The sequence below is a fragment of the Sus scrofa genome, chromosome 10 (assembly GCF_054392235.1).
Source record: "Sus scrofa isolate SSC_HxYL_T2T_F1_AM1 chromosome 10, Sscrofa_HxYL_maternal_Yorkshire_Landrace_v2.0, whole genome shotgun sequence".
Lineage (NCBI taxonomy): Eukaryota > Metazoa > Chordata > Mammalia > Artiodactyla > Suidae > Sus > Sus scrofa.
In genome coordinates this window covers 51,857,119-51,877,402 of record NC_139392.1, presented here as the reverse complement: position 1 = coordinate 51,877,402, position 20,284 = coordinate 51,857,119, and the positions used below count along the sequence as shown (strand labels likewise).

General features: G+C 37.2%; 1 protein-coding gene and 1 pseudogene across 10 annotated transcripts in view; one reads left to right on the top strand and one right to left on the bottom strand.

Moving 5' to 3' along the window:
• Positions 1-20,284, bottom strand: part of ZNF782 (zinc finger protein 782) — a 57,657-nt gene that overhangs the window by 23,794 nt on the left and 13,579 nt on the right. The gene's annotated exons all lie outside the window — the stretch shown is intronic.
• Positions 14,355-15,821, top strand: LOC102160015 (G1/S-specific cyclin-E1-like; annotated as a pseudogene).

Sequence of the window (20,284 nt, the reverse complement as noted above, 5' to 3'; positions counted from 1 at the left end):
TGTGTATTCTCCTGTTTTCAGACAGAATGTTCTATAAATATCAATTAAGTCTATTCAGTCTAATGTGTCATTTAAGACCTGTGTTTCCTTATGGATATCTGTCTGGATGATCTGTCCATTGCTGTAAGTGGGATGTTAAAATCCCCACTATTGTGTTACTATTTATTTTTCCTTTCATGACTGTTAGCAGTTGCCTTACATAATGTGGTACTCCTATGTTGGGCACATATATATTTCCAATTGTTATGTCTTCTTTTTGATCTCTCTCTCTTTTTGGCAGTGCCTGTGGTATGTCTAAGTTCCAGGGCCAGGGATCAAATGTGTACCACTGCAGCAACCCAAGTCACTGCAGTGACACTGCTGGATTCTTAACCCACTGAGCTACAAGGGAACTCCTTGGACTGATCTCTTGATCATTTGGTAGTGTCCTTCTTTGTCTCTTTTAACATTGTTTAAGGTCTATTTTGTCTACTATGAGTATTGCTACTCCAGATTTCTTCTGATTTCCACTGAATATCTTCTTCCATCCCCTCACTTTCAGCCTGTGTGTGTCTCTTGTAGACAGCATAGATATGTTTTTGTATCCACTCAGCTAATTTATGTCTTTTGGTTGGATAATTTAATCCTTTTATGGTAATTACTGATATATGTACTTACTGCCATTTTCTTAATTGTTTTCCATTTGTTAACGTTGGAGTTTTTCCTTCTCATCCTCTTTTGTTCTCTTATGGCTTGATGGCTAACTTTAGGGTCCTATTGGGATTGCTTTTTCTTTAATATGTGTCTATTATAGTTTTTGGTTTGTGGTTCCCATGAAATTTTGATATGGATGGCATTCTATATATAGCAAAATTGTTTTAAGTTGCTGGTTTTAGTTGCTTAATTTCTAATGAATTTCCAATATTCAGTGTTCATCCTCTCTTTTCATGATTGCTGTTTTTGATACCATATTTTTCTGTGGATTATTTCCCACTTCTACTTTGTTTGCCTTTACTAGTGAGCTTTCCCATTTGTAATTTTCTTGTTTCTAGTTGTGTCCTTTTCTCTTTTTTTAATGTTTTTGTTTTTTTTTTTTTGTCTTTTTGCTATTTCTTGGGCCGCCCCCACGGCATATGGAGGTTCCCAGGCTAGGGGTCGAATTGGAGCTGTAGCCACCAGTCTACGCCAGAGCCACAGCAACACGGGATCCGAGCCACGTCTGCAACCTACACCACAGCTCATGGCAACGCCGGATCGTTAACCCACTGAGCAAGGGCAGGGACTGAACCCGCAACCTCATGGTTCCTAGTTGGATTTGTTAACCACTGCGCCAAGACGGGAACGCCTCCTTTTCTTTTATACCTAGATACGCTCCTTCAGCATTTGCAGTAAAGCTGGTTTGATGGTGCTGAATACTTTCAGCTTTTGATTGTTTATGAAGCTTTGATTTCTCTTTCAAATCTGAATGAAAGCCTTGTTGGACGTTATTGGTTGTAGATTTTTTTCCTTTTCATCACTTTAAGTATATTGTGCCACTCCCTCTGGCCTGCAGTTTCTGCTGAAAAAACCAACTGATAACCTTATGGGGGTTCCCTTGTATGTAACTTATTGTTTTCCCTTGCTGCTTTTAATACTTTTTCTTTGCATTTAATTTTTGTCAGTTTGATTACTATGTGTCTTGCCATATTTCTCCTTGCGTTTATTCTGTATGGTGCATTCTGTGCTTCCTGGAGTTAAGTGAGTGTTTCCTTTCCCATATTAGGGAATTTTTTAGCTATCATCTCTTTAAATATTTTTTTAGGCCATTTCTCTCCCTCTTTTTCCTTCTGGGGCCCCTATGATGTGAATGTTGGTAAGTTTAATGTTGTTCCAGAGGTCTCTTAGACTGTCCTCAATTCTTTTCATTTTTTTCTTTTTTCTTTATTCCTTTCTGTGGCAGTGACTTCTACCAGTGTTTTCCACCTCATTTATTCATTCTTTTGCCTCAGTTATTCTGCTATTGATTACTTCTAATGTATTTTTCATTTTAGATATTGTATTTGTCGTCCTTGCTTTTTTAAATCTTCTATCTCTGTTAAACATTTCTCATAACGTTTGATCCATGTCTCCATTCTTTTTCTGAGATCCTGGATCATCCTTACTATTATCACACTGAATTATTTTTCAGTAGATTATCTATCCCCTCTTTTTAGTTGTTTTTGTGTTTTTATCCTCTTCCTTTGTCTAAAACACATTTCTGTGTCATCTCATATTGTCTTTCTATAGCTGAAGTTCACTGGACAGCAGGTGTGCAGATGTGGCAGCTGGTGCCCAGCCCAGGAGTTTTCAGCAGTGTTGTACCCACTCATATACACCCAGAGCACATTATGGGAGCAGCGGTGGCTCACGACCTCTCCTGGAACTGGGTGCCAGCTCAGGATGGTGTCAGCAAGGGAGGTGGCAGTGGCTTGTGTGATGGAGACAGGTGGCTATTAGGGATGGGGTCTGTGACCGAGGTGGTAGCACTTCATAGAACCACTCCCGGACCAGGTGGGTACCAGTGGCAGCTCACACAACTGCTCTTGGTGCCAGGGTATGGTGGCAGTTGCTCTTGCAACTCCTCCCAGAGTCTGACCACTCCTGATACCAGGCAATGGTGGCTGCTGCTTGTGCAACCCCTTTCAGAGTTGAGAAGCTTGAGCAACCACTCCTGGTGTCAAGTGAGGGGAGCTCGCCAGACCCTACTCAGAGTCAAGTGGCTCATGCAACCACTCCCAGTGCCAGGCAACAGTGGCTTGTGAGACCCCTACTGGATCTGGTGTAGGTAGTGTCCTGCTGCCTGAGAACATGGTCCCACACCCCTAAATGTGTTGCCTAGACCCTAAGGTGGGCTGGTTTTCTTCAGCTTACACCCTCGAATGTGCTCACCCTAGGCTCTGGTCCTTCCATGCTGTTTCCATGCCACCAACCCCCAGTTTCTTCTACTTGGCCAGCCTCAGTTCTATCCCTGAGTCTGATCTCCAGTTCCCAGACCCTGACCACAGCAGTAGATGCACATCTCAGGGTGAGGAGTGGAGGGTGGTGGCACTGACCATCTGTGCAGGATTATTGAACATAGTTGCTACAAACTGATTGCTCTGTTCACCTCCAAGACTCTGAAGTTCCTCCTCTACCCAGCCGATCTCCTGGGTGGTTCAGGGACTTCCCAGGGTGCAGGAAGTTTTCCTCTTTCCCAGCTCCCTCCTAGGGGTGCATTTCCCATCCCAGTTTGTTTTTCACTTTTTGCCCCCTTGCTCTATCAGAATCTTGAGCTCTTTTGCCAGTGTTTAGTAGATTTCCTGTGTAAATCATTCCACATGTAGATGTATTTTTGATGTATTTGTGGGAGGAGATGAGCTTCATGTCCTACTACTCTGTCATCTTAATTGTCCCATCTCAGCTACTTGGACAGGTTTCCTTGTTAGGAGCTAAAAGCAAAACTGGTAAAGAAACAAACAACACAAAAAATTGAGAATCACCTCTCCCTGCTGTTGCAAACTGGATATATTCTGTGGCACTCCATAACCACTTATCAGCCTGAGGTGGAAGCTTAAGGTCTTCTCAAGTCTTTTCTGAGTATGTGTCTTGCCTAGGCTAGTGCATGGCTTTCTAAATTTACCCAGGTACTTGGCTGCTTTTGAATATCCTAATTTTTAAAAAAGTCCTTCCACAGCTTATCCTCTGGATCTTAGATGGTTTATTATATATCTCCACTCATTATCTCTTGCCTCAGGCATCTATGGATTTGTAGTCTGCTTTGTGTCTTTTAGGAGCAAGTCCTGTCACTTTTTCTGCTTGCATTCTACATTACATGAAACAGATGAATACCTTGATTCAGTCCTTTAGTTATCCCACAGACAGGTCTGAACAGACATACACAATAACTTGCAAATAAGGTATGTTCTGCTCCTTCTGGAGAGAGGACCTGGGAAACCACCTGCTCAAGACCAAGACCACTACTGCACTGGGTGGGAGGGTAGTGCTGTGTGAGGGACAAGAGTGAGTAAAAACACTACAAAAATTTCCTACCATTTTGTAGATGACTTTTTGTCTAGTTGCTGTAAACCTTCATTTTTCAGAGTTCTAACAAAGTGTTTTTTTGAAGTGTTTCTATGGGGGAATGAGAGCTTGAAGTTTTCTAGTTCAACATTTTGCTGACATCATTCTCTCCTACTTTTGAATTTTAAGAATTCTTTGTGTATTCTGACTACAAGACTTTTAGGTATTTGATTAGCAAATTTTCTTCCAGTCGGTGGCTTGTGTTTTCATTTTCTTAACAGTGTCTTTTAAAGGAAAACTTTTAAAGCATAATGAAGTTGAACATTATCAATTTTTTTCTTCTTTCATGGATCTTCTTTTGGTATGACATGTAAAAACATATCAAGGACTCCAGCACACAGATTTTCTCCTAAGTTTTTAGCTTCTAGAAGTTTCTGTTTTGCATTTTACATTTACGTCTGTGATCCACTAAAATTTATTTCTGGGTAAGATATGAGGCCTACATTTGATACTGTTGTTGTTTTTTATAACATATGAACAGTCAACTGCTCTGGCACTATTTGATGAAAGGCTATCCATTCTCCATTGAATTGCCTTTGCATTTTTGTCAAAATTCACTTGATTATATTTGTGTGTATCTATTGGAGTTCTCCATTCTGTTCCACTGAATAACAAGAGTATTCTTTCAACAATATCACATACCTTGAGGTTGGAAAATATCATTCTTTGTACTTTTTCGGATTTATTTTGGCTATTATATAGCCGTTGACTTTCCATATAAATCTTAGAATCAGTTTATTAGTAAAAACTTCCTGGAGTCATGATTGAGATTGCCTTGAATCTATAGATCACGTTTGAGAAAGTTAAGTTGCCCAATCCATAAATACAAAATATCTCTCCATTATTTAATTGTTCTTTAATTTCTTTCACCAGTGCCTTGTAGTTTTCTGCAAACACATCTTATATTTTGTAGATTTATCCTTAAGTACTTCCCCTTTTTTAGTGCAATTGTTTTTTTTTTTTAAGCCTTAAGTTTCAATTGTTAATTTTTAATATACAGGAAAGCAAAAACTTGCAAATAGACCATGGATCCTGTATAGTTATTATATTTGCTTATTACTTCCAGGATTGTTTTGGTATCTATGGTACATATAACCTGTGAATACAGAGTTTTATTTCCTCCTTTTCAATCTATATATTTTCCTCCCTCTTTTCTTACCCTTCTGTTATAGTTATGTGTTTCAGTAAGACAATGAATAAGAGTGATGAGAAATTATTACTTGCCTTATTCCCTAAACAAAAAGTCTCATGTTGGTGTTGGATCTTTATCAGGTCATAGTCTTATATTCCTAATTTTTTGAGAGTGGCCCTTTCCCCCCCCTCATGAATGGTGTTTTAGTATGTTCAGGCTGCTGTAACAAAAATACCATAGACTGGGTGGCTCATAAACAACAATTTATTTCTCATAGTTCTGGAGGCTGGGAAGTCCAAGACCAAGGTGCTAGTAGATTCACTGTGTGATGAGGGCATATTTCCTGGTTCATAGTTGGTCATCTTCTTGAGATATCCTCATATGATAAAAAGGGTGAATGAACTCTCTCTGTCCCTTTTTAAGGGCACTAATCCATTCACGATGGCTCAGCCCTCATGACCTAATAAACTCCCAGCGGCCCCACCTTCAAATACCATCACATTTGAGGTTAGGATTTAAACATGAATTTCGGGGCAGGGGAGACAAACAAACATTCAGTCTATAGCAAATGCATTATGAATTTAGTAAAAATTTTAAATATCTCCACTGATAGGATCATTTAGTATTTCTTACTGTTATTGTGATTTACATTTACAAATGTAGTTGCCTTATTTATAAATGTAGACTCAGAGTGTTGCATTTCTGGAATGAAACCTATCTGGATATATCACTGTTTTATATATTGCTGGATTTGGTTTCTTAATATTTATAAAAGATTTTTAGATCTAAGTTCAGGAGAAATGTTAGTCTGTAATTTTCTCATTGTACCCTGGAATAATACTGGACTCAGGAAATAGTGGCAGGGGGGTTGTTCCCTCTTCTTTACTTTCTTGGAGGAGTTTGTATAGAACTGATATTACTTCTTAAAAATTTGGTAGAATTCAGTGGTGAAATCATCTCGGCCTTGTGTTTCCTTTTCTAGACAGTTTTAAATTCTAAATTAAATTTCTTTTATAGAAAGAACTAGTCAGGCTAGGTATTTCATCATGAGTACATCTGGAAGTTTGTGTTTCAAGGAATTGGTGTATTTTATCCAAATAATCAACTTTATGGGCACAGAACTGTTTATAGTATTCCCTTATTATACTTTTAGTGTCTAAGGGATCAGTAGTGATGACCACTCTTTCATAATTTATATTGGTACGTCATGTCTTTCCTCTTTTCTCTGTTAGCTTAGCTAGAGAGTAATGAATTTATTGATCTTTTAAGATAACTTGTTTATTTTTCTCCATTTTTTCTTATTTTCAATTTCACTGATTTCTGCTTTGATTTTATCATTTTCCTTTCCTGCTTGCTTTAGGTTTAATTTCCTTTTTCTAGTATCCTAAGGCAGATATTTTGGTTACTGTTTTTGGATCTTCTTTCCTATTACATGCACATAGTGCTATAAATTAGCTCTGAGTACTGCTTCAGTTGCATCTCACAAATTATTTTTTCATTTAAAGACATTCTCAAAATTTCTTTCGTGATTTCTTATTTGACTCATGCATCATTTAGAAATATGTTCATTAATTTCAAAATATTTTGTAGTACTCCAGCTATCTTTCTGTACTTAATTTCTTGGTGTTGTCTGAGAATATATTTTTAATTTCTACACTTTTAAATTTGATAAAGTATGCTCTATGGCCTAGAATGTGTTCTATTTTGGTTAATGTTTCATGCATACTTGCAAATAATGTGTATTCTCTTCTCGCTGGAATAATCTATATGTGTGTGTATATCTGTCTGTCTGTCTGTCTATCTATCTAGTCAGTATATCCAAATTGATTGATAGGGCTGTACAGGTCATCTATATCTTTATCTTTACTAACTTTATGTCTTCTTAATCTATCAATACTGACAGCAGAGTTTAAAGCTCCAACTCTAATAGTGGATTTGTCTATTTCTCTTTCCAGTTCTATTGGTTTTTTTCCTCCTGTATTTTGAGTTTCTTGTTATGTATATAAATGTTTAGCACTGTTATGCCTTCTTAGAGAATTGACCTCTCTGTTAGTATGCACTGTTTCTCTATCCTTGATAGTCTTCCATATTTTTAAGTATACTTTGTCTAAAATTAATATATCTACTTTGATTTTCTTTTGGTTAGTGTTAGCATGGCATATTTCTCTATCTCTCTTTACTTTTAAGCTGAGTTTTTGTGTTTAGGGTATGATCTTATAGCCATTTGTTTTATATGTATCCATTTTTTTTTCTTCTCTTAGTGTATCATATATACTTCTTTAAAAATCCTAGTGGTTTCCTGGTGTCTAAAGTGTAGTTCAGGCACCTTATAACAGCATATACCCTATGACCTTTGCCATCCGTTGTGCTACTGCTGTCATTAACTTGCCCACATGCTATAGTCATCTTATACCTTGTTACTGTTATTATTTTCAATTGCATCCTGAACATTCTAAGCATTATCAGATTATGGATCTTCATTATCTTCTGTTCTAGTAGGCACCCTCTGACACTGTGGCAATTAGAAAGTGAGATACTATTTCTTACTGCCAGGTGAGGTTTGAAATCCAGATTCTCGACTTGGCCTCTATGGATGCCATAGGGCAGGAATTGGGGCCACTTTTTACTGTCAGTCAGTGCTGGAAGTCTTGGCTCTCCATTAGGTCTCCTCTATTAATACATTAATGGAAAGGTCTTGAATACATAATAACACACCCTCAATTTTCAGAAGTTGGTTTGAATACTTAGTCCAGTCCTTGGACTAAGTACTCCTTGCAGAATGATGGATGTCAGTCATTACCAATGGAGGTGAGATTTGATTTTTTCCATGTTGTTTAGCTAAGGTAGGGAAGTCACCTAAATTTTCTGACTTTCTATACTACCCTTCCCTTTCCCTGTCTAGAGGAAGCAGACTTTACTTGGGCTTTTTTTTGCTTGTGCCTACTGGTGTTTCTGGGATGCTCATTTTATACAGCACCAAGCTCAAATATGTCAGGCAAAAGTAAAACTGAGGAAACAAAGTGTTTTTTTCTTAGATCTGAGATCACTAGCCAGTCTGTTTTCTTCTCTCCACTGTCCAAAGTCTTATGTTTGTTTTATATATAATGCCTAGGGTTTTATCTGTATTAAGAGGAGGAACAGGGTGAAGTACATCTAATGTATCTTGTTTGAAACTATCAGTCGCCAAAATTTAAGTTTTTGTGCAACTTTTGTCAAAAAAAATTTTTACTCAATGAATTTTATTTATAGTTGTACAACAACCATCACAACCCAATTTTACAGCATTTCCATCCCCAACTCCCCAGCCCATTTCCCCCCCCCCCCCAACCTGTCTCCTTTGGTAACCATAAGTTTTTCAAAGTCTTTGTTCTGCAAAGAAGTTCACTGTATCCTTTTTTTTCAGATTTCACATATAAGTGATAGCATATAACACTTGTGTCTCACTGTCTGACTAACTTCACATAGCATGACAATTTATAGGTCCCTTTCATGTTGCTGCAAATGCCATTATTTCATTCCTTTTCATGGCTGAGTGTTATTGTGTACCTGTACCACATTTTTATCCACTCCTCTGCTGATCGATATTTAGGCTGCTTCCATGTCTTGGCTATAGTATATAGTGCTGCAATGAACACTGGACTACATGTATCTTTTCAAGTCATGGTTCTCTCTGGCTAGATGCCCAGGAGTGGGATTGCTCGATTAAATGGTAATTTTATTTTTAGTTTTTTGAGGAAATTCCATACTGTTTTCCATAGTGGTTGCACCAATTTACATTCCCTCCAGCAGCGTAAGAGGGTTCCCTTTTCTCCATACTCCCTCCACCATTGTTTGTAGGTTTTTTGATGATGGCCATTCTGGCTGGTGTAAGGTGGTACCTCATAGTGGTTTTGATTTGTACTTCTCTAATAATTAGAGATGTTGAACATCTTTTCATGTGTCTTTCAGCCATCTGTATGTCCTCTTTGGAAAATTGTCTGTTTAGAACTTCCACCCATTTTTTAATTTTTTTTTTTTTGGTATTGAGCTGCAGGAGGTCTTTATACATTTTGCAGATCAATTCCCTGTCAGTCACTTTATTTGCAAATATTTTCTCCCATTCTGTGGCTTGTCTTTTCGTTTTGTTTAGTATTTCCTTTGCTGTGCAAAAACTTTTAAGGTTAATTAGGTTCTATTTGTTTATTTTTGTTTTTATTGTCACTACTCTAGGAGGTGGATCTGAGAAGATATTGCTGTGGTTTATGTCAGAGAGTGTTTAGCCTATGTTTTCTTCTAAGAGTTTTATAGTATTTGGTCTTATATTTAGGCCTTTAATCCATTTTGAGTTTATTTTGATGTATGGTATTAGGAAGTGTTCTAATTTCATTCATTTACATGTAGCTGTCCAGTTTTCCTAGCACCACTTATTGAAGGACTGGCTTTTCTCCATTGTATATTCTTGCCTCCTTTGTCACAGATAGGGGACTGCAGGTGTGTGGGTTTAATTCTGGGTTTTCTATCCTGTTCCACTGAGCTATATTTATGTTTTTGTGCCAGTATCATACTGTTTTGATGACTGTAGTTTTGTAGTATAGTTTGAAGTTAGGGAGCCTCATTCCTCTCCATTTTTCTTTTCTTTTCTTTTTTTTTTTTTTTTTTTTTTTTTTGTGTGTGTCTTTTTGCTATTTCTTGGGCTGCTCCCACGGCATATGGAGGTTCCCAGGCTAGGGGTCCAATCGGAGCTGTAGCTACCAGCCTATGCCAGAGCCACAGCAACTCGGGATCCGAGCCGCGTCTGCAACCTACACCACAGCTCACGGCAACGCCGGATCGTTAACCCACTGAGCAAGGCCAGGGATCGAACCCGCAACCTCATGGTTCCTAGTCAGATTCGTTAACCACTGCGCCATGATGGGAACTCCCATTTTTCTTTCTCAGGATGGCTTTGGCTATTCTGAGTCTTTGTGCTTCCAAACTTTAAAATATTTTGTTGTAGTTCTGTGAAAAACATCCTTGGTAATTTAACAGGAATTGCATTGAATCTGTAGATTGCCTTGGGTAATATAGTCATTTTGATAATAGTGATTTTCCAATCCATTTTTTGTGTAACTTTTAAATATGTAAAATATTTATGTATTTCAAATTCCTGATTGTATAAAAAGGTATATTCAAAGTCTCACATCCATTCCTGTCCCCTCCACTCATTTCTTTCCTTCTCATTATTACTTTCTGATTTTCTTTCAGCATTTCATCTTTGGAAATAAAAGCAGTTACATATATTCTTACCTCTCTTCCTTTCTTTCGCAAAAGGTATCTTTCTATACACTGCACTGCTTCTCTCTTTTTGACTTAATATATACTGAATGTTACTCCTTATCTGTGTATAAACACATCCTATATTATGGCTGTATATTATTCACTTGTGGCAAGTTTCAGTCAAATAGTCAATGATGAACATTTGGGTTGTTGATGTTTTACTGTATTATCAACTGTGCTGTGATGAATGATTCTGTACATACATCATATAGTATCAGTGAAGGAAAGATAGATTCCTGGAGATGAGATTGATGGATAAAATCTAATGCAGCTGTGCTGTGATGAATGATTCTGTACATACGTCATATTGTATCAGTGAAGGAAAGATAGATTCCTGGAGATGCGATTGATGGGTAAAATCTAATGCAGCTGGAATTTTTCTTAGTGCCAAAAATGTATATTTATTAAAGGCAGACCCAACTGTCTATTTTATTTAAAACCCTACTATCTACCCATTGCTTAAAAACTTTAGGATATGGCTTCAGAACATTCTCTTGGTCCTCTTCCACGTCTTATACCATATGCCTTCTTGCTGTCTTTGTCCTAGCCTCACTAATCTATTTTAGGACCTATGCTTACTATATTCTCTTCTACCAAGAATCTTGGTACTTGTTCTGTTCTCTGCTTGGAATACTTACATTTCCTTATTTCATTTCTTCCTACACTTTCCTTAGAGGTTTGCTCAAATGTCACTTTTATCTTAATATTTCTTTTTGAGTTTGAAAAACTTTATTAGACTAGTAAATAGTCCAGTGAACCCCTCTCCTGATGTAGCCTTCATCCAGTATCAACAAATATCACACCTTTTTTATGGCAAGGTTTCACTGCACTGCTGAAGTCAAGTACTGATATTGGAGAAACTGCATTGCATACTTTTGCTTCCTTTTGGTACTTAGCAAATTTAGTTATATTTATTTATATAATTTAATTAAGTTTCCCCCCAATTTGTTGAACTCCCTGAAAGTACAGAGAGTCTGTATTTTGTTCATAATTACTTTTCTAGTGCTTAGTCTAACAACTGGACTGAGTATTAAAACCACCCTATGAAAATTGAGGGTATGTTATCATATATCTTCAAGATTGTACAGGGATCCAACAAATAATAGGTATTAGTAAATAGTTGTCAGACTTTAATTTTATTTCTTCAAGATCACATACTATATACATCATTGCCCTATCAGAGAAGGAGATATATTAGGAGATATAAATTAAGGATTTGTTTTAGTGACTTGATACAATATTTGTACAATGCAGTTAAAGCAGTGCTGAGAGAGAAATTCATAGCAGTACATGATCATATTAGAAAAAAAAAGGTGTCAAACAGTCTCACATTAAGAAATTATAAAAGGGCACAAGAAACCCAACTCAAGCAGAAGACAAAAAATACAGAGTAGAAATCGATGAAATTGAAAACAAAAAAAGGAAAAATCAGTGATAGAAGAAGGTGGCTGAGGAGCGATGAAACTGACAAATTTTGAGAGAGAACAAATTATCAATATGATGAATAAAACAGGGATATAAGTTTGGATCCTACAGATATTAAAGTGAAAATTAAGAGGATAATATGAAGAACTCTACACTTAAAAATTTGACTTGTTAGATAAAATGGCACAATTGCTACAAAGAAAAGCAAAATTCCATAGTTTTCCCAATAGAGACATAGTTAAAACACCAAAAAAGGAAATCTCCAGGTCCAGATCTTTTGTTAGAGAATCCTACCAAATATTTAAAGAAGAATAAACACCACTTCTACACAATCTCTTCCAGAAAAGAGGAAACAATGAGGCCAGCATTATCCTGATATAAATACTAGATAAAGACAGTATGAACAATAGACCAATGTCTCTCATGAACAGAGAGGCAAAATTACTTTTAAAATATTAGCAACTATATAATTGAGCAATAAATAAAAAGAATTATATGACATGACCAAGTAAGGTTTATTCCAAGTATGCAAGGTTAGATTAGTATTTGAAAATCAGCCAGTATAGTCTACCATGTTAATGGGGTAAATAAGCAAAATCACATAATCACAGCAGTAGATACAACAAAAGTATCTGACAAAATTTAATACTCATTCATGATAAATACTCTCTATAAACTCGGTTTAGAGGGGAACTTCCCCAAGCTGATGAAGAACAGCTGTAGAAAATCTCCGGGTAACATCATCTGGTAAAAGACAGGATGCTTTCCCTCTGAGGTTGGAAACAAGGCAAATGTGTCTGTTTTCATCAATCCTAAGAAAGTTCAGCAAGGTCTCAGCATAAAAGAATAACATAACAAAACATGTATAGGACTTTTATGCTAAAAACTAAAAAACACAGATAAAAGAAATCAAAGATCTAAATATATGTGTGTGTCTGTGTGTGTATGCATGTATGTGTGTGCATATTTAGTGAATTTTGAATGCCAACACAGCAAAGATGGTCACAAAACTAAAAACTTAAACATTTAATGTGACTCCTATCAAACACCAAGCAAGTTTTTAGAAAAACATAATGATATTATTCCAAAATTTATATGTGAAGGCAAAGTTACTAGAATGGCTAAAACGACACTGAAAAATAAGTATAATGTGGGAAGCAGCATGCTACCTGATTTAAGGAACTCAGAAATGGATCCACCTAAGTAAACCAAAATGATTTTTGACAAAACCGAAAAAGGAACTCAGTGAAAGATAATGGTACATGTGCAAATAGATATCCATAGGTAAAAAAGTGATTTCTACTTAAACTTCACTCCTTATGAAAAATTAACTAAAAATGTACCAGAGATTTAAATTGCTGCAAACAATCTTTGAGAATGCTGACTTCAGTGGACTGCAGCCTGAAGTCCACAGCTGGCTCCCAACCAGCTGCCCACCTCATACCACCCACAGGTGAAGGTTTTTCCCTACCAAATCTAGTCCTCTAGAAGAGGTTACTACTCCTTCACATGCAAAGACAGAATGTGAGAAATAAAGGAAACATGACATAACCAAGGGGAAACAATGTTATTTCCAGTAGCAAACCCCAAAGATAGGGAGATCTACAAACCTTCTGACAAAAATGTTTTAAGGAAGGAGTTCCCGTCGTGGCCCAGTGGTTAACGAATCCAACTAGGAACCATGAGGTTGCGGGTTTGATCCCTGGCCTTGCTCAGTGGGTTAAGGATCCAGCGTTGCTGTGAGCTGTGGTGTAGGTCGCAGACGCGGCTCGGATCCCACGTTGCTGTAGCTCTGGCGTAGGCTGGTGGCTACAGCTCCAATTGGACCCCTAGCCTGGGAACTCCATATGCCGCGGGAGCGGCCCTAGAAAAGGCAAAAAGACAAAAGAAAAAAAAAATGTTTTAAGGAAGATCAGCAAGCTAGAAGAAAACACAGATTGGCAACCTAGTGAAATCAGGAAAATATTATACAAATAAAATAAGAAGTTAAGCAAAAAAAGAAACAATAATAAAAAAGAACGAACCCAGAAGGTTATTTAAGGAAATCAAAGCTATTTCTAGAAACATCACCTATCAAGACTGAATCAGAGAGAAACAGAAAATATGAACAGACCAATAAATGAGCAAAGAGATTGAATCAGTGATCAAGAACCTCCCAGGACAGATAATAGCAGGGCCAGGTGGCTTCATTTTACAAATGCTACCAAACGTCAAAAGAAGAATTAATACCAATTCTTCCCAAACTCTTCCGGAAAAACTGAGGAAAAGAGTTACTTCCAAACTCATTCTATGAGGGCCGCATTACCCTGATTTCAAAGCCAGATAAGGACATCAGAAGAAAACTAGCTTTTACCGGGGCGCAGGAGCAGCCGGCTCCGCTGCCAGCGCGGTGATGGGGGCAGGCGCGGATCCCCCCGCCGCCGCCGCCGCGCGCTTCGCCCGCCGCCTCCCGCCTCCCGGCTTCCCGCTCGCCTCTGCCTCCTGCCTCCAGCCTCCGGCCTCGGCTCCGGCTCGCGCCGCCTGCCTGCATGCCGCGGAGACGGCTTAGGGCCTGAGGTCTGAACTTGTGCCCAGCGCCATGCTGAGGGAGAAGAAGGAAAGGGATGCGAAGGAACCTGACACTATGAAAGAAGAAAGTGGCACTGATGTCTCTGTTCGCTCCAGGAAAAGGAAGGCAAATATGGCCTTTTTTTTTTTTTTTTTTTTTTTTTTTTTTTTTTTTTTTTTTTGCAAGCTCCAGATGGAGAAGTGGCCAAAATTGACAGAACTGTGCGAAGCCAGTGTGGCAATCAGCCTTGGGTCAATAATGCAGTCTTTGAAAACCTGTGCTCCTTTGTTCCCACACCTGACAAAGAGGATGAGCTTGAATTCCCTAATTCTGTGTATAAGCCTCAGAGTTGCACACCATCCAGAGCCTCGCATACTGAACTGGGCAAATAGAGAGGAGGTATGGAAAATCATGTTAAACAAGGAAAAGATGAACTTGAGGGATAAGTACCTTATGCAGTGGCACCTTCTTCTGGAGCCTAAAATGCGAGAGATTCTTCTGGATTGGTTAATGGAGGTGTGTTAAGAGAGAGACATTTTACTTGGCACAGGATTTCTTCGATCAGTGTATGGCAACACAACAAAACGTTGTAAAAACGCTTTTACAGCTTATTGGGATTTCATCTTTATTTATTGCTGCCAAACTTGAGGAAATCTATCCTCCAAAGTTGCACCAGTTTGCTTATGTGACAGATGGGGCTTGATCAGGAGATGAAATTCTTACCATGGAATTAATCATTATGAAGGCCCTTAATGGCATTTAAGTCCCCTGACCATTGTGTCCTGGCTGAATGTATACATGCAGGTTGTATATCTAAATGATTTTTAGGAAGTGCTCCTGCCACAGTATCCCCAGCAAATCTTCATACAGATCGCAGAGCTTTTAGATCTCTGTATCCTGGATGTTGGCTGCTTAGAATTTTCCTATGATGTACCTGCTGCTTCTGCCTTGTATCATTCCTCTTCATCCGAATTGATGAAGAAGGTTTCAGGGTATCAGTGGTGTGATATAGAGAAGTGTGTCAAGTGGATGGTTCCATTTGCCATGGTTATAAGGGAGACAGGAAGCTCAAAACTTAAGCACTTCAGAGGGGTTCCTGCTGAAGATATCCATAACATCCAGACCCATATAAACAGCTTGGATTTGCTGGACAAAGCCCAAGCAAAGAAAGCCATATTGTCTGAAGAAAATAGGATTTCTCCTCTCCCCACTGGAGTCCTCACCCCCCCAGCAGAGCAGTAAGAAGCAGAGCAGTGGGCAGGGAACAGCATGACCACACCAGCATCCTCCACCAAAGACAGGTGTGTGGAAGTGCCTGCTCCGGGTTCTCTCCTGTCTGCTGCAGCAGAGGCCTGCATTAGCTTTTACAGATATTTAAATGGAGGAGCACATCTCTTCCACCATAGGTTTCTGTGGATAGCATTGAACAGGGAGAAGTGTTTTTTATTGAACGTTTAGATTTTCTAATAAGTGGGTCAAGTACACCAGCCACCTCCAGAACACCAACGAGTGCTCCAGATGCTGCTAAGAGGGTGATACTTGACTTGATTGACTAGTCACACAAATAACAAAGGCTTGAAGTTGAGGAGTACCATGTTGCTGTTGGCCTCCCCTTGAGTGTTCTGGGTTGTGTTGTATTAAGTGGAGCAGGTGGTTTTGAGTGTTGTGATGTGCAGCCCACAACCAGCTGTGCTGGGGGTCTGCCCTTTTCATATATCAGTTGACAGTGTGCAATGCCTTTTATGAACTATTGTTTTGTAAGTGCTGCTATGCCTATCTGTTTTTTAATAAAGATGACACTGTCTTTGAGAGAAAAAAAAAAAAAGAAGAAAACTATACACCAATATCCCTGACAAATGCAGAGGCATAAAATCTCAACAAAATATTAGTAAAGCATTTTTAAGAACACATAAGAAGGATTATACATTATGATCAAGTGGGATTTACCCCTCGGATGTAAGGATGGTTCAACAAAGGCAACTCAATAAACATAATATATCATATTAATAAAATGAAAAAAATCACATGATCATCTCAACAAATGTTGAAAAAGAATCTCACATTCCTTCATGACAAAAGATTTGATATAGAAAGAATATACCTCAATATAACAAAGGCCATATATGGCAAATTGAAAAGCTTTTCATCTAATATCAGGAGCAAGACTGGGATACCTACTCTCATACTATTATTCAATATAGTACTGGAAGTTCTAGCTAGAACAGTTAGGAAAGAAAAAAAAAAAGAATGAAAAGGCATCCAAAGAGGAAAGGAAGAAGCAAAATCATTGCTATTTGTAGATATTATAATTCTGTATTTAGAAAATCCCAAAGACTCAGCCAAAAAAACTGTTGGAATTAATCAACAACGTCAGTAAATTTTCAGGGTACAAAATCAACATGCAGAAATCAGTTGCATTTCTATATTAAGAATGAAATGTGAAACAGAAAACTATGCCATTCACCATAGCATAAAAAACAATAAAATACTTAGGAATAAACTGAACCAAAGGAAGTAAGACATCTCTACGATGAAAACTACAAGACTTTGCTGACAGAAATCAAAAAAGACGAATAAATGGATCTGTGTTTATGGATGATGAGAATTAATACTGTTAAAATGTCCATACTACCCAAAGCCATCTATAGAATCAATGAAATCCCTATCATAATGCTGATGGTATTCTTCACAGAAATAGAAAAAAATCCTATAATTTGTATGGAACCACAAAGACCCCAGACAGCCAAAGCAATCTTGAGAAAAAAAAAAAAAACCCCAAAAAACAGAAAAAAAAGCTAGAGGTATCACATGCCCTGATTTCAAACTATACTACAAAGCTACAGTAATAAAGACAGTATGGTACTGGCACAAAAATTCAGACCAAAGGAAAGGAACAGAGGTAATAGAATGAAATCTCTGTTATAGGGTCAACTAATATCTGACAATGGAGCCAGGAACACCCAATGGGGAAAAGATGTCTCTCCGATAAATGTGCTAAGAAAACGGGATAAACACATGCAAAGCAATAAAACTGGACCCTAACTTATACCACTCACAAAAACTAACTTGAAGTTCTCTTGTGGTGCAGCAGCTTAAGGATCCAGCATGGTCACTGCAGACGTTCGGATTGCTGCTGTGGTATAGGTTTGATCCCTGGCCCAAACATCCACATGCTGCAGGAGTTGCCAAAAAAAAAAAAAAAAGAATATTTAAATTGCTCTTCTTTGGAGTTCTCTTGTGGCACAGGGGCTTGGGGATCTGGCGTTGTCACTGCAGAGTTGCTGCTGTAGCATGGGTTCAATCCCTGTCCTGGGAACATCTGTGTGCTGAGTGTACCGCCAAAAAAGAAATTAACTTGAAATGAATCAAAGACTTAAACATGAGACCTGATACTATAAAATTCCTAATAGAAAACACAAGGAAGAAGGTCCTTGGATATGACACCAAAAGCACAAACAAGAAAAGAAAAAACCCACAAATGGTACTACCTTAAATTTAAAAGTTTTGCACAGCAAAAGAAACAACTAACAACATGAAAAGGCAACATAGAGAATGGGAGAAAAATTTTACAAACCTCATATCTGATAATAGCTAAAATATATAAAGAACGCATACAATTTAATAACAAAACAGCATTTCAATTAAAAATGGGCAGAAGATCTGAGTAGACTTTTTAAAAATAAGACATATAGATGGCCAACAGGTGCATAAAAGGATGCTTTATGTCATTAACCATCAGGGAAATGTAAATTAAAACCACAATGAGGTATCACTTTATATCTGTTAGAAAAGCTATTATCAAAAAGACAATAAATAACAAGTGTCAGCGCTGTTGATGGGAATATAAACTTGTGTAGCTACTATGGAAAAGAGTATTGGAAGCTCCTCAAAAAGTTGAAAGGTGGAGCTACTATATGATTCAGCAATTCCACTTCTGGGAACAAAAACACTAACTCAAAAAGATATGTGCATCCCCACGTTCACTGCTGCATTATTTACAATAGCCAAGATACGGAAACAACATAAATATCCACTGAGAGATGAATGAATAAAGAACATGTGGTACATAAATAAAACAGAACATTCAACCATGAAAAGGAATACATCCTGCCATTTGATGTATAACAACATGGATGGACCTTGAGCACATCTGCATTATGTTAAGTAAGATACATCAGACAGAAAAACAAATACTGTATGATAGTACTTATAATTGAAATTTTAAAATGCCAAACTTGTAAATATAGAGAATGAAATCAAGCTTCCAGGAGATGGTGGGGAAGGGGCAGGACAGATGTTGTTTAAGGGTACAAACTTGCAACAAGTAGTAAATAAGCCCTAGAGATATAATGCCCAGTACAGTAAATACAGGCAACAATATTACATTATAATCATCGAATTTGCAGAGACTGTAACTTAATTATTCCAACTACTAAAAGGAAAGGGTAATTATGTAGTGTACTAGAGGTGCTAAATGGCCAAACATATTACCATATATAAATGTGTCAAACAAGTTGTACACCTTAAATTTATACAATGTTATATGTCAAATATATTTCAATTAAAAAGTAAAAAGAATAAATACAGGTACTATGGCTAAAAAGTTCTCAAATCTTGGGAGGGAAATGGACATCCAGATTCACGAAATTCAAAGGCCCCAAATAAGACTAACCTAAAGTAAAGTACATTGAGACTTTTATCAAATTGTCAAAGCTATGGACAAAGAGAATTTTGAAAATGGCAAGACAGAAGTGACTCATCATATAGAAGTGAACTCCCACAAAATTTTTAATGGATTTCTCAGCACAAATTTTGCAGACTAGGAGAGAGCAGAGTGCTATATTCAAAACACTAAAAGAAAATAAAATGCCAACCTAGAATAATACACTTGGCAAAATTATCCTTTACAAATGAAGAAGAAATAAAGTCTTTTCCAGACGAAGACAAACTTATGGAGTCTGTAACCATTAGACTTGCCTTACAAGAAATGCTAAATTAAGGAAATGAAAAAATATAAAACATCAACACAAAATAACCTCACTAATGAACGTAAATAAAATAAATACAGAGTAATATAGCACTGTAATAAATTATTTTTAATGCTAATATAAAAATTAAAAGACAATCAAAGGCATAGAGTACCTGAATGGATAAAAAGTAAAGATTCAGAGATATGCTATATACGGGAGCCTCATTTTAAATTTAAAGACAAGCATAGGTTGAAAATGAAGGGATGGAAAACGATATTCCACACAAATGGTAACCAAAAAAAAAAAGCAAAGGTGGCTATACTTATAGCAGACAAAGGAAGTCATTATATAATGATAAAAAGGTCAATTCCACAGAATATATAACAATTATATACATATATTTACCCAACTCCAGAGTGTGCATACACACACATACACACATATATATACACAGACATATACAGAATGTTTCACCCAACAGAAAAATACACATTCTTTCAAATGGATCATTCTGCAGGATAGATGCTAGGTCACAAAACAAGTCTTAACAAATTTAATATGACTGAAATCATTCTAAGAATCCTTTCTGAACTAGAAATCAACAACAGGAGGAAAGTAAGAAACTTACGAGTATGTGGAAACTAAATAACATACTCTTGCATAAATATTGGGTCTAAAAGGAACTACAAAGAATATTTTAAAAGTATCTTAAGAAAAACAAAAACAACATACTGAAACTTATGACAGGCAACAAAATTGGTACTAAGAAGAAGGTTTATAGTAATAAAAGTCTACATTTAAAAAGAAGGATATCAAAGAAACAATTAACTTTACATCTCAAGGAACTAGAAAAAAGAA